The following is a 16735-nucleotide window of genomic DNA, read 5'->3' on the forward strand; positions in this document are numbered from 1 at the left end:
AAGGGACATTTCAGAGACAGATGTAAAAAAATAAAAAATAAAAACACACACAACACAGATTTTTACATACTGTCCCTGGTTTTACTGAGGCTGGCAACCCTGATGGGGCCCCCTAGTGGCCCGGGGTCTTCGGGCAGTGCCCGAGTGGTCAAATGGTCAGTCCGCCCCTGATTCAAGCCCCCTTGTAGCACAAGTCCTAAAGTGCCCCCCAAAACATATCCTCTGCCCCTAAATCACTCAAAGTGAACTGTAGGCTTGTCCCCCCCCCCCCCTCCTCTGGAAACGCACTTGCATCAGTTCAGGCAGTTTCAGATGATCAGCTTTTTCTCGACAGTGTGGTGAGTCTCCTCCTCCCCCTCCTCCTCTGTGTACACTGGAAACATCACACAGCAGGAGAAGGAGGGGTGGGTTCAGTTCACTCCACTGCACTCTGCAATGTGTGTGTCAGGCAGCCGGGGACTGGGGGAGAGATGACTCTCTTTGCAGTAAAAAGTGGGGCTTGTGGACGCCATGCAGGAACGAAAATAGCCCACACGCTTGCTGGGAAAGTGTGAGGTACAGGCAAATTAGGCAGCCGCGGGGCCCCTAGGACTAATTAGAGAGCCAGCTCTGATCACAGACTTTCTGTTTCCAGATGGTGTTGTGGCCAACCAAATGCAGTGAGCCAACTGCATGAGAGCCATTTTCCATATGTCCTTGTTGGTACCCCTACCCAAAGAAACCCCCAAAGAAGATGTCTATCTGCAGGAAATGCAGATATAGGTGTGACACCCACTTTTATTGTCCCTCCTGTCCTGACCAACCTGGTCTCTGCATTGGTGACTGTGTCAAATGCTGCCACACACTAGCGTAGGGTACAGCATTGCACAGTCCTCGGGCACACGTACACACAGGGCCTTGAAAGATGAGATGGCCATCACATTTTGAGAGACCCCAATCTGGAATGTTTACAGTTTACAGTTTATAAAACAAAAACACATAAAAAAACACACAAAAAGAAACCATAAAGAGTTTTTGTTTTGTTTTTCTTCTCTCTTACGTTCGTTCTCTCTCTTTCTCTCTATTGTCAGTGTATTTTAGAACTGTAATGTTTTATTTTTACTGTGTTTTATTGTATTTGCTTTGCAGGCATGGTATGTCTAATATATATATATATATATATATATATATATATATATATATATATATATATATATCTGTTATACTGTAAAATATATGCCAAAGCATGGGGGCAGGGGTGGAGGGGCGATTTGCTCCTAACATTGGGGTGGATGGGCCATGCTTTGGCATATATTTTTTAGGCACAGATTGCGATAAAAAACAAGTTGTTTCATTGTGTTAATGTTTTATTATTACCATTGTTTGTTTGCTTTTCAGTTATACCATTCAGCTGCAGCACTGATTTATTTATCTTGACAGCAACAGGGTTTGCTCTAACAATATGTAAATCAGTGACTCCGGTGCTGTAGAAGGGGATTTCACCACCACAATTTAAAATAAAATGGTGCATTTATGCCCATCATCAGAAGTAGGTGGATGAAGGGAGGTATTCTAATGGTGGGCATATCCACCGATCAATCTCTTTTTTTTTTTTTTTGTTCTGCCCACAGGCTGCATGAAAAAAAAGAACATTATAATATATGCCCAACAAGGACCAGCAACGTACTGGTATGTTGCTGGAATTTAAATGGTTATACCAGAGTGATGCCTACAGATTTAGGTATCATCTTGGTATTCTTTCAGCTTTCATTTAAAAGCAATCCTAGCAGCTAATTAGCCTCTAGACTGCTTTTACAAGCAGTGGGAGGGAGCGCCACCCTCCCGCCATCTTCCATGGTTTTTTCTGGCTCTCCTGTCCCACCAGGGGACCCGAGAATGCAGCTGGTGGTTCTGCCAGCTGACCATAGAGCTGATCAGAGACCAGAATGGCTCCAATCATCTCTATAGCCTAAGAAATCGGAAGCTACAAGCATTTCATGACTTATATAAACAGCGTCATTGGGAAATTGGGAAAGTATTTTATGACACCGATCTTGGTGTGGTCAGATGCTTTGAGGGCAGGGGAGGGATCTAGGGTTTAATAGACCCCATTTTTTTTCAAAAAAGAGTACCTGTCATTATCTATTGCTATCATAGGGGATATTTACATTCCCTGAGATAACAATAAAAATTATTAAAAAAAAATAAAAAATAAAAAAATAAATAAAAGAAACAGTTTAAAAACAAAAAAAGCATCCCTGTCCCCCTGTGCTCATGCGCGAACGCAAGCATTGGTCTCGTGACATATGTAAACAACAATTTCACCATGCATGTGAGGTATCACTGCGAACGTCAGATTGAGGGCAGCAATTTTAGTAGTAGACCTCCTCTGTAAATCTAAAGTGGTAACCTGTAAAGTTTTTTAAGGATTTTAAAATATATGTAGTTTGTCGTTTCTGCACGTTTCTGCGCAATTTTAAAGCACGTTGTATTTTGTATCCATGTACTCGGCATAAAATCATCTTTTTTATTTCATCAAACATTTGGGCAATATAGTGCGTTTTAGTGCATTAAAATTAAAAAAGTGTTTTTTTTTGTCCCAGAAATTTGCATTTAGAAAAATTGCTGGGCAAATACTGTATGAAAAAAAAATTGCAACACCCACCATTTTAATCTGTAGGGCTTTTACTTTAACCACTTAACAACCGCCCATTGCCGATTAACGGCTTCAGGGTGGTTGTTTAACTCTGAGAGGTCGTTAATTAACGGCCTCCCAGAATTCTACTCTCGCGCGCCCCCTGGGGCGCGCACACGAGAGCATCCGTGACCAGTGGACCCGGCGCATCACGGATCACGGTAAACGGGTGCTCATCGCGGCCGATTACCACGTGATCGCTACATCAAATGACGGAGTGATCACTTGTAAAACCGGCGTCATGTTATGACGCCGGTTCCTCCCTCCCCCTCTCTGTACCGATCGGTACAGCGGAGGGGGAAGAGATCGTGTCAGCAGCAATGTGGGCTGCATCTGCAGTGCCCACATCGCTGCTCACCGAAATTTAACCCCTCAATTCCCTGCCATTACCCTGCAACACTCTGCAACACTCTGCAACACCCGCCAATACCCTGCAACGCTCTGCAACACCCGCCAATACCCTGCAACCCTCTGCAATGCTCTGCAACACCCGCCAATACCCTGCAACACTCTGCAATGCTCTGCAACACCCGCCAATACCCTGCAACACTCTGCAATGCTCTGCAACACCCGCCAATACCCTGCAACACTCTGCAATGCTCTGTAACACCCGCCAATACCCTGCAACACTCTGCAATGCTCTGTAACACCCGCCAATACCCTGCAACACTCTGCAATGCTCTGCAACACCCGCCAATACCCTGCAATGCTCTGCAACGCAATACTCTGCAACGCCATACTCTGAGATAGCCAGCCATACTCGGAGATACCCAGCCATAGTCCGTGATACCCTGCAATACCCAGCCATAGACACCCCCCCCTCCCGCCGCCCTCCGGTGCTTCTACCGACTCGCCAATATGATCAAAGCCAGAATCTTTTTTTTTTTTCAGACTTCCCAGCTTAGAGGTGAGATGCGGGGTCTTATTGACCCCATATCTCGCTGTAAAGAGGACCTGTCATGCCATATTCCTATTACAAGGGATGTTTACATTCCTTGTAATAGGTATAAAAGTGATCATAAAATTTATTTTTGGGGAAAAAAAATGTCAAACTAAAATAAAGTAAAATGAACAATAAAATATATATATATATTTTTTTAAAGCGCCCCTGTCCCCATGTGCTCGCATGCAGAAGCGAACGCATACGTAAGTCCCGCCCACATATGAAAACGGTGTTCAAACCCCACATGTGAGGTATCACTGCGAACGTTAGAATGAGAGCAATAATTCTAGCCCTAGACCTCCTCTATAACTCAAAACCTATAACCAGTAAAAAAATAAATAAATCGTCACCTATGGGGATTTTTAAGTAGCGACGTTTGGCGCCATTCCACGAGCGTGTGCAATTTTGAAGAGTGACATGTTAGGTATCTATTTACTCAGCATAACTTCATCTTTCACATTATGCAAAAATTGGGCTAACTTTACTGTGTTTTTTTTTTAAGCACAAAACTGTTTTTTTCCAAAAAAAAAGCATTCGAAAAATTGCTGCACAAATACCGTGGAAGATAAAAACTTGCAACGACCACCATTGTATTCTCCAGGGTGTTTGCTAAAAAAACGTATATAATGTTTTGGGGTTCTATGTAATTTTCTAGCAAATAAAAGATGATTTTTACATGTAGGAGAGAAATGTCAGAATTGTCCTGGGTGCTCCAGAACGCCTGATGGCGCTCCCTGCATGTTGAGCCTCTGTATGTGGCCAAACTGTGTAAAAGTCTCACACATGTGGTATCGCCATACTCGGGAGTAATAGCAGAATGCTTTTTGGGGGTGTAATTTGTGGTATGCATATGCTGTGTGTGAGAAATAAACTGATAATATGACAATTTTGTGAAAAAAAAAGTAAAAAAAATGTTGATTTTGCAAAGAATTGTGGGAAAAAAAATGACAACTTCAAAAAACCCATCATGCCTCTTACTAAATACCTTGGAATGTCTTCTTTCCAAAAAGGGGGTATTTGTACTTTTCTGGCATGTTAGGGTCTCAAGAATTGAAATAGGCAGCCAGTGCTTCAGGTGTTATTAGTTTTCAGATATTGGTACCATAGCTTGTGGCCAAAATTCATGAAGAAAAAATTACTAATCTGCTAAATTTTATAACAGAAACAAAGAAAAATTCATTTTTTTTACAGAATTTTCTGTATTTTCTCTTTTATAGCACAAAAAATAAAAAACCCAGAGGTGATTAAATACCACCAAAAGAAAGCTCCATTTGTGTGAAAAAAAGGACAAAAATTTCATATAGGTCCAGTGTTGTATGACTGAGTAATTGTCATTCAAAATGTGAGAGCACCGAAAGCTGAAAATTGGTCTGGTTATTAAGGGTGTTTAAGTGCCCAGTGGTCAAGTGGTTAAGAAAATATATAATGTTTGGGGCTTCAGCCCTTACTGAAGAAGTCACGGTGGTGTAGCAGCCCATTCGACGTAAGGAGTCGCAGTGGCAGCATCATCCCGCTAGCATCTTGTTGTTTCTGTGCATCCTGAGCCTGCCATGCTTAAGTGCTGAGTTTACTCCACTGGATTCTCCTCTACCTTTTCACTTTCTAAGTCAACACATGTCGATCCACATAGTCAGTATGGTACAATAATCGTTGTTTTTTCCTGGATTTCTCCTGCTTATACATGCCTGCCCATTTACATCTGGAGTGAATTTGTTGGGCTTCCATCTGGAGTCGGCCACACCTGACTAAACGGATTTGAAAATTGCCTCATCCATATGTGGAAATCAACTAATAAGGCTCCGGCACACCCTGAGTGTGAATCTGCGCTTTTGACCATCTGAGATTTCAGAGGTCCATTTGAGCTGGTAAGAGTTTATTCCTACTGGTGGAAGGAGGGTCACATACAAGCGAATAGTTGTCTCTCCACGTGGTGTCTCCTCTCTACATGCTCTTCTTCTGTCATACATGACCAATATATGTGGACTTTCGTATTTGGCGCTGCACCATTTGTATAATTTAATGTGCCATTAAGGTGTTTTGTGTATTGCTCCTTGAGGTGTCCAGCTTGCAATAATTTGATCTTATGATATATGTGAACGCTGATTGTTTCTCCTTGATTTAAATGTTTGGTAATTTTCTAGCAAAAAAATAATATTTTTTCATGTAAACAAAAAAGTGTCAGAAAGGGCTTTGTCTTCAAGTGGTTAGAAGAGTGGATGATATGTGGTATAAGCTTCTAATGTTGTGCATAAAATACCAGGACAGGTCAAGCCCCCTCAAACAACCCCTTTTTGGAAAGTAGACACCTCACGCTATTTGGTGATAGGCATGTTGAGTCCATGGAATATTTGATATTTTGCCACAAGTTTTGGGAAAAATACAAACTTTCTTTTTTTCTTTTCACAAAGTTGTCACTAAATGATATATTGCTCAAACATGCCATGGGCATATGTGGAATTTCACCCCAAAATACACTCTGCTGCTTTTCCTGAGTATGGAGATACCACATGCATGAGACTTTTTTAAATTAAATCTTTCAAAATGATGCAATGCGGTAAGGGAAAAGAGAGAGCTCACAATCTGTGAAATATATATATATATATATATATATATATATATATATATATATATATATATATATATATATATATATATATATATATGTGGTGAGAATGAAAGAATAGGTTCCCCTTGGGGTTTTCAGGCAGCGACAAGAAGCAGAAATAAATTTGTAAAAATATATTTATTTTATTAGTTCAAAGGCTTAATCGCCGTCATAAATTTTAAATACGGACTCTGGTATGTGTTATTACAGCATATCAATAGATAAAAGATATATGCAACATTTGGTACAGAGATAGTTACAGGAACACTTCACAAATACATACATTTTTCAAAAGCTACAAATAACACCCATGCTACCCCAATGCATTTCGGCCTTCAGGGAGTCAGGGTCTTCTTCGGGGGGGGGGGGGGGGACAGAGCCCAAGCAGAAGGGGTGATTATATTGTATATTCTGCAAATAATCAAAGGAAAAAAAAGACTTTCAATAAAAAAGTTTTTGCCTAAAAATGAACTAATTATTATACCTTATTTCAGTAATATTTACCAGTTCCACCGAACCGTTACTGTTCAACCAGAGACTTTTATTAAAATCTGAAAAAGAAATTTGTGCCTTCTCTCAAAGGGTCATCCTGGGTCCACTGCCCTGCTGTTCTAACCCACTTCATCCACCCACCAAACTGGGGAAAGAAGGGGGGGGGGGAGAGGAAAACGACTTCACGGGGGCATTGATCGCTAACTTGCAAGAATTGACAGTATCTGGAGCTTCTCCAGGGGAACCAGAGGAACAGAAGAGGAGGTTCTTGGCACACCCTAGGTGGCGCACCTAAAAATAATGAAATATAATAAAATATAAAATGGGTATTCCACGTAAAGATATTCTAAGTGAGTATATATTGTGTTACAATATTATGCTATTATATAAGTGCGTATATAAATGAGAAATAGAAAGTGGAAGAAAAGTAATACTAGTATAAAAGTGTGGAGTCACCAGTATGATGATTATCGTTATTGTGAAGTAGTGTTACTATTATTCATAATGATTAACAAATAGTGCAAGCAAACCAAAATGTGTAGGTTGTGTATGAAAATAAATGAAAAAGGCTGAAAAAACTGACATAGGAGTGTGCTTAGACCACTGGCCCCATCTGCGTATAGTGATATAACTGTGATAGTATTAGTGATGGAAAGTGCAGTGAAAACTAAAAAGATATTAGTAGCATTAATGATTGATAATATAATACCTGTGTATTCTATCTGCTGCACTTGTTTTGTAGCATGCAGATGAGCAAGTTAATCCTTATAGCGAGTAATAAAAGAGCCCACCAGTACCGCAGCAGCCCTACAACTAAAATATAAAGTAATGTAATTACTAAGCTTCACATTATGTCAACGGAGAAAAACAAAGGAAGAGGAGATATCTCTCTTCAACATCCTCCATACCTGTTTTAATGATCTGTATCGTGTGGTGTTCCAGGAATCAAGTGAAAGAGTCCTGACTACTGCACCCTATTTATATCACTTTCTTAATTGTTCGATCGAGTATAGGTGTGGTTCTCCTCCTTCCTAAAAGGTATGCCTGTTCTCCGCCCCTCCACTGCTCCCCTCAGCGCCCAGAGCCATAATGATGGCTTCTGTCAGTTCCTCGGCGTTCCGGAAGGCAAACAATGCCCCGGAATCACCGTCGTCTCCGACGCAACCCGCGTGACGTCGCGATGATGCGCACACGCATGCGCAATGCAATACCCCCATGAAAACCCGGGGAGAATTTGCGCAAGCGCACAGCGCAACCCGCGACTTGCGGCGGCGATCACGGAATGCCGCCGGCACGGGACTTACTCCCCCCCATCTAAACCTAGCTGAGGGAATCCGGGGATAGGAAGCAACAATGGAGTGCTCCCTCCTCCCCTCCCTGTGCCGGGAAGTCAGGGAAACCCCCGATATAGTCAGACCTCAATTATTTCCGGATATCGTCTGAGCTAATCTTCTTTAACCGAGAGCTGTTTTGTATGAGTACGCGTTGGACCACACACTTTAGGGCCTCCCATGGATTAAGTGAGGTAGTGTTGTCTGAGGAGTGGTCAGATCGAAAGTGTTGAAACGCTTTGGTGACTTCAGCAATAAGCACTAAGTCCCATAATAGATTGTCATTGAGGCACCAGCAAGCCCTTCAATGAGATTGTGGGGAGCGTGCAAAGGATAGGTATACAGGGGTAGTGGTCAGACCAGAGAGCATGTCCCAGGGAAGTTTGCAGTGGGGTATCTAAGAAAGATTGTGAGATGAAGAAATAATCTAGTCTACTGTAGGAGTTATGGGCTATGGAGAAATAACTGTAGTCTCTTTCTGTGGGGTGGTGTATACGCCATACGTCTACTAAGTGGTAGGAGTGCAGAAGGGATTTAATGTGTCAGAGTGAGGTTGTGGATATGGATGACTTACCCGAGGATGTATCGGTAGACAAGGGCACAGCGACTTTGAAATCACCTCTGGCGGTGACACAGGAACCCCCGGAGGAGGATAGTCTGGTGAGAGTGGTAGAAAGCAAGCGAGCCTGGTTCGCGTTGGGAGCATAGATAATGGCCACTGTAAAGAGAAAATGAGTTTCAATTTGAGACATATAAAACGGCCATTATCATCAATACAGGAATCAACAACTTCAGGGTGAAAAGATCTGTGAAATTGCAATGGAAACCCCTTTGGTTTTAGCTAGAGGATTAGGACTATGAAACCAGGTAGTGTAGTGGCGATTGCGTATCATGGGTGTTGAGCCAGTATGGAAGTGCGTCTCCTGCAATAGCAGGATGTTAGCCATTTGTCAAAATGGTAGAGAATCTGGCTGTGCTTCTTCGCGGTGTTAAAGCCCCTGCAGTTGTAAGATGCTAAGTTAAGTGGTGGTGTGACTGCCATGATAGGGAGGGGGGATTAAGGGTGGTAAAAAATAGGGTAATAAAAGTCCTTCGGAGACTAGAGAAATAGTTGTAGGGAAAGGTAGTATAAAAGCATAGATATGAAAAGAGAGTCCCTGGCTCCAGTGTTGGTAGAGCAACAATACAGTATGTTTTGGTAAAATCAAGCACAGGAGGCTAGGGCCCAGACAGTAGAGGATGGGCAGAGTTGCATGAATAGGCCACTAGGGGGCACCAATTGGTCAGTGGGGGTTAGTGGTAGGGATGGAGGGGCCCTCGGGGCCCCGGGCTCCACAGGGCAGGAGATGGGTATTAACAAAATAACCTGTCGTGGGGGGAAAAAGTTATGAACAATAAAATGTAACATATGAATAGAACATAGGATAATAATACAGGAGTGTAAAGTGCTCTTGTCAGGAGATCGGTTAGTCTAATGTGCAAAATAGTAGGCAATAAGGAATGGATACGCATGGGAATGAATATCAGGACAAAAAGGGTGGATGCAGGAGACAAGACTGTTAAATTTGCTAAGTTCCCTCCTGAGTATCCCGATTCAGTCATTCCAGTCCTGAACTGTAAAACCTGGCATCTTTTGTAGGCGAGTCCCAACGTGGGTATATGGCAAAGGACCTTCCGCATGAATTTAACCGCTAACAGTAGCAATCTATTGGAAGGTGTTCAATGGAGAGAAGTGCAACAGGTAAGTCTTGGAAAAGTTGTATTCAGAGGGTTCTGAGTAAATGCAGGAGGTGATCCTGCTCACAAAAGAGGAGGAATAAAAGACCATCCGGCCTAGGGGACATCAATCATTGGGATCTTTGTGCGATGAGGATCCAGGATGCCGTTTGCGGCTCTGTTTTTGCCACTGAGGCAGATATGGCAGTCCTGGGGTTGTGGGAGTGAAGGGCCAATCCGGGATAGAGACATGAGGCAAGTCCAGTGTGCTAAGGAATGTTGGGAGGTCACCGAGTGTGCGGAAAATGGCAGTCTTACCATTGTGGTGAGCCCGCAGCTGGAAAGGAAAGCGCCATTGCTATTTCAACTGGCGAGATTGTAGTAGTTGCGTGAGAGGCTTCTAAGCTGTCCGCATGGTTAAAGTTTGGCATGAGAGGTCAGGTAGAAGCATCACGAGAGAATAGATTCCTGAGTGCTGGCAGCTCGCATGATGGATGTTATAGAAGTGCACTCTGCATAGGGTGTCATGAACAAATGAGGGGTCAGGTGTCCTGGGGCCAGAGGTCCTGTGGACCCGGTCAAGTTCAAGGGGATTATCTTTAAGTAAATGCAATAGCTGATTGAAGATGGCTGTCACTGCTACCTTTAACTATTCGGGTTCCACGGATTCAGGGATTCCACTCACGCGGATATTATTGTGTCTGTTTCTATTCTCAATGTCTTCTTGCTGGTATGCTAGTTGTTGCAGCATGACTGTGTGAGTATTAAGTATTTCCTCATGTGACTGTACAGTGGTGGTTTCTATTAGGGGTGCACACCTTCACTGGGCTCATGATTCGATTCGATTATCTGGTCAACGATTCGATTCGGCGATGTATCACGATTACCGACGAGCTCCCACTTCCGCTTGGGCTGCCTAGTGTCTTTTTAAACAAACTAAAAAATACTCAACCTCCCCCTTCAAACGCAGCCACCTGTGCCCTTCAAACGCAGCCACCTGTGCCCTTCAAACGCAGCCAGCATGAGGTGTAAGTAAAGTACAAACCCATTTGTACTCTACTTACTGTTACTTTTTTAATAAGTACAGCGGGACACATCATGCAATGTATGTGCTTTTTAAAAAAAATGTGTCACTATACCGCATTTTACAGTAAATACATCCCAATCATAGGCCGTGCCCAGGGTTGTGCCGAGAAATCTGTTCCCCCTGGCTCTCGGCTCAAATCAGAACTATATGGAAGGAGTAACAATATTGTACCATATATATGTGTGGATGGACTAATACATATTATACAATATTATTAGTCTATTCTATACACACACATTATATTAAATATATATATATATATATATATATATATATATATATATATATATATATATATATATATATATATATATATATATATATATATATATATATATATATATATATATATATATATATATATATATATATATATATATATATATATATATATATATATATATATATAGTATATTATTGTGTGAGTGTGTGTATAGAATAGACTAATAATATTGTACAGGGGATGGTGGAAATGGGATTTGCATTCAAAGGTAGAGTGGGAGGAGCGCAATGCAGAGGGCTGGACAGGCGGAGTTCCGGTCTGAGCCGAGAGCCAGGGGGAACATATTTCGACGTGGAAACCATTCTCGGCACAACACCGGCCCGCCTCTCGCCTCTCTCGAGTCCTGACGTCAACGGGGAATTCTCAGCCCCGCCCACTGACTATAGTTATATCAGAAGAGAGGCGGGCAGGGCTAAGAATTCCCCGCTGATGTCAGGACTCGAGAGACGTGAGAGGAGGGAGGCAGGCCGGCTCGGCGTGGCACATTATTGGGATGTATTACTGTGAATTTCGGGAATCAAGTGATACTTTTTTTTTTAAAAGCATATACAGCGGGGCACATCATTTACTGTAAGTCGCCATTTATTTAAAAAAAAAAAGTCATTATAAAACTATGCTCGGAGTGCTTTCCTGGGAGGGGCGGGGCAAGTTTTCATGACGTCACCCGCAATCGATTATTGGGTCCGTATGCATTGATGCCGAATCAGTGACACCCGAATCCCGATGCAACGATTAATTTCAGCACCCCTAGTGTCTATATCCTCAAAACAGGCCCCAATGTCCTTTTTAAGTTCAGTGATCGATTGCTTATAAGTTTTCTCAATGTGTTTAACACACTGTTCAAAGTCAGCCTTTGTGGGGAGGGAGCCCATGTAGCTGTGCAGGGATCTCATTTGGGATTCTAAGTCCCATCCATCCTCTGATCCCAGAAATGTGTTAGAATGGCTCCTGGAGTGTCTAGGGGGGCGACCCTTTGTCCCAGGAGTGGGGTGGCATGCCTGAGAGCCAGCCAGTGAGTCCAGGGCCAACTCGGAGCGGGTAGAGGATGGTGGAGCGGCACCATCTTTGATTCCGGCCGGCACTGGGTAGTGGCTGAAGAACGGGTGAAAAATTACCCCAAAGGACAAGTTCCCCCTTCTGCTCCTTGTACTTATCCTTTCCCATTTGGTCTGTTTAGACAGCGATCTGTGGCATGGAGAAACCCTGTAGAGCCAAGGAATCCGGGAGCGGAGGCACTATGTGTCTGCATGCATCAAGCCATGACCCCATATAAATATTTAGTGCAAACTAATCCATAATCATCAAAATCAGGGGCGTTGCTATGTGGCAAAAAGACCAGGGACTTCATCCCGAAGTCCGAGCCTGGCACGGGGGGGGGGGGGGGGGGCCTCTATTGGCACTGGGTTTTTTGGCTGGGTGGTGGGGTTATGTGGTTGTGTGGCAGGGGGATAATCTCGCTTGCTGGTTGCTGCCTGGCTTACCAGTGCTCATCAATGCTGACCACTAAACTGACCCACCTACCTGACACACACACACTGACCTACCACACACACACACACACACACACACACACACACACACTGACCTGCCCGACTCACACACACACACACACACACACACACACTGACCTGCCCGACTCACACACACACTGACCTGCCCGACATACATACACTGGCCTACACTGACACACACTGACACATACTGACATGCACTAACCTACATACACTGACACACACTGACCTACACTGACATACAAACACACACACCTACCTAACATACCCACACTGACCTACCTGGCCCACCTGACATACATACACTGACCTACCTGACATACACACACCGACCTACCTGACACACTGACAAACACTGACCTACATACACTGACCTATAAAGGAATATATAGAAGAGCGCCAAATCAGTAAAAAGTGCATTTATTTTATACAATTAATAAAAGTCTCACTTACATCCATAATTATTATTGTCCTCCGTTTGATAGTCAAATCACTGTTCCCTTTCGCTGGTGCTGTTACTGGATGAATCCTCCTCCACAGCGCACTAGGGGAAGCTCTGCTGTGTTCTGTGGTGCACAGAGAATCAGACTGGCTTGCGGACAGCGTGTGACATCAGCTGGGGGGGTACCCAAAAGCACAACGCGTTTCTGAGCTTGCGCAAGCCTCATTCGGACATGCGCGCTCCTTTCTCAAGTGCAGGTATAGACAATGCTGCAGTGGACTGCTCTTAAATAGGAGAGTGAGTAGATAATGACAGACAAGATAGCAATTAACCCTATAATTGATGCAAGCTGGTTGAGAGGGTTATACTAATGATAATACTATGGCAAGTGAGTAAAATATATGGTAACGAAGGTGAACTTGAAAAAAGTGAAAAGTTTTAGAGAAGCGTTATATATATAGGGAACAAGGAATGTATGTATAAAAGAGTTGTGGAAAATTAACAGAAATGAAAAAAAAAATTAAAAAATAAAATAAAAAAATAATAAATAAAATACATTTTTGCAAAAATACTAATAAAATTAATAATGATAATAATAATAATAATAAAAATAACAAAAATTATGATAATAGTGGAAGTGAAATAAAAATAAAAATAAAAATGAGAAGAAAGATGAAAATGAAAATGTAAATAATAATATTAATAATAATAATAGGAATAAAAATGATAATAAAAATAAAGATAAAGATAAATATAAAAATAAAAAATAAAATATAAACATGAAAATAACTATAAATATAAAGATGGTAATAGTAAGTTTATTTATAGGTGGTAGGTAATTTTGGATCTCAAAAGTATTGATAATAGGCCAAATTGGGGAATGCCTATAGAGACGTTGATAACAACTAAAGGCTTGAATAATGTGAACATAGTAATCATATTGATAACAACAACAATAGTAGTAATAGCAATAATGCTACCACCATTACTCTTATTACTAATCAATCTTGACTGATTGGAGGTATTATAAATGAAGAAACAACTTCATGTTAATAGCATATGATCATGAGCCCAGTTACAGATAAGTGCGACTTAGTCGCATTTTTAAACGCATGACAATTATGTTGATGGTGGAGATACAAGATCAATATATCACAATTGTATGTGAAAACTCACGTCAAGATTGATAGAGGTGATGCGATTAAATTATGTTTAAAAGATATGTGTATAAAAAGGTATATGTATAAAGGAGGAAGGAAGGGAAATTGTTTACGAGCCTTCACAGTTAAAATATATATCCAAGTTCTGTGTGTACAGAAACGGAGAGATCAAACATAATTATATAAAAATCATATACCGTATATACTCGAGTATAAGCCGAGATTTTCAGCCTCTTTTTTGAGGCTGAAAGTGCCCCCCTCGGCTTATACTCGAGTCATCGCTGTCTGCCCGCTCGATCAGCGTGTCGAGCAGACAGACAGCGGCCATTCTGATTCAAAAGCCGCGCCTCCGGCTCCGCCTTCGCCTGTGATAGGCGAAACACTGAATTTCCCAGCAGCCTGTGTTCCGCCTATCACGGGCATCCGCTCATCCTCGTACTACGGACGAGGATGATACGACGTCCGTGATAGGCGGAACACAGGCTGCTGGGAAATTCAGTGTTCCGCCTATCACAGGCGAAGGAGGAGGCGCGGCTTTTGAATTTTACAATGGCCGCCGACGAAGAGGGCACGGGACGGAGGCAAGGCAAGGCACGGCACGGGACGGGACGGGACGGGACGAAGGCAAGGCACGACACGGGACGGAGGCTCGGGACAAAGGCTCGGGACACAGGTAGGCTGGACACACACACACACACACACACACACACACACACACGGATGGAGACACACACACACGGATGGATGGAGACACACACACACAGGGATGGATGGATGGATGGATGGATGGAGACACACACACACAGGGATGGATGGAGACACACACACACAGGGATGGATGGATGGATGGACACACACACACACAGGGATGGATGGACGGACACACAGGGATGGACGGACACACAGGGATGGACGGACACACAGGGATGGACGGACACACACACAGGGATGGACAGGCATGTCTCACCCTCGGCTTATACACGAGTCAATAAGTTTGCCAGTTTTTTTGGGGGTAAATTGGGGGCCTCGGCTTATATTCGGGTCGGCCTATACTCGAGTATATACGGTACATAAAATGGAGAAATCACATACACTGACCTATATACACTGACCTACCTGGCGCACACACACACGGACCTACCTGGCGCACACACACACACACACACACACACACACACACTGACCTGCCCGACTCACACACACACTGACCTGCCCGGCACACACTGACCTACCTGACATACACTGACCTACCTGACACATACTGACATACACACTGACCTACACTGACATACAAACACACACACCTACCTAACATACCCACACTGACCTACCTGACCCACCTGACATACATACACTGACCGACCTGACATACACACACCGACCTACCTGTCACACTGACAAACACTGACCTACATACACTGACCTACACTGACATATATACACTGGCCTACCTGACACACACACGCGCACACACACACACACACACTGACCTACCTGACACACACACACACACACACTGACCTACCTGACACACACACACACACACACACACACACTGACCTACCTTTCACACACACACACACACACACTGACCTACCTGACACACACACACTGACCTACCTGACATACATACACTGACCTACATGACCCACACTGACCTACCTGACATGCATACACTGACCTACATGACCCACACTAACATACATACACTGACCTACCTGACCTACATTGACACACACACTGACATACATACACTGACCTACCTGACCTACATTGACACACACACTGACATACATACACTGACCTACCTGACACACACTGACCCACCTACACTGACCTACCTGACACACACTGACCTACACTGACTGACGCACACTGACCTACCCAACACGCACTGACCTACCCAACACACATACACTGACCTACCTGACACACACACACACTGACCTACGTTACACACACACACACACACACACACTGACCTACCTGACACACTAACATACATACACTGACCTACCTGACACACTAACATACATACACTGACCTACCTGACCTACATTGACACACAAACTGACATACATACACTGACCTACCCAACACACATACACTGACCTACCTAGACCTACCTGACACACACACACACACACACACACACACACACACACACACACTGACCTACGTTTCACACCCTGACCTACACACACTGACCTACCTTACACACACACTGACCTACCTTATATACACACACACTGACCTACACCGACACACACACACACACACACACACACACACACACACACACACACACTCTCTCTCTCTCTCTCTCTCTCTCTGACCTACACACACACACAGACGGACCTACATGACCCACACTGACCTACCTGACATGCATACACTGACCTGCACGACACACACTGACCTACATACACTGACCTACCCGACACACACACACACACTCTGACCTACACACCTACACACACACACACTCTGA

This window comes from Lithobates pipiens, unplaced genomic scaffold (assembly GCF_037356315.1).
Source record: "Lithobates pipiens isolate NorthernLeopardFrog02 unplaced genomic scaffold, aLitPip1_a1.2 Scaffold_25, whole genome shotgun sequence".
NCBI lineage: Eukaryota > Metazoa > Chordata > Amphibia > Anura > Ranidae > Lithobates > Lithobates pipiens.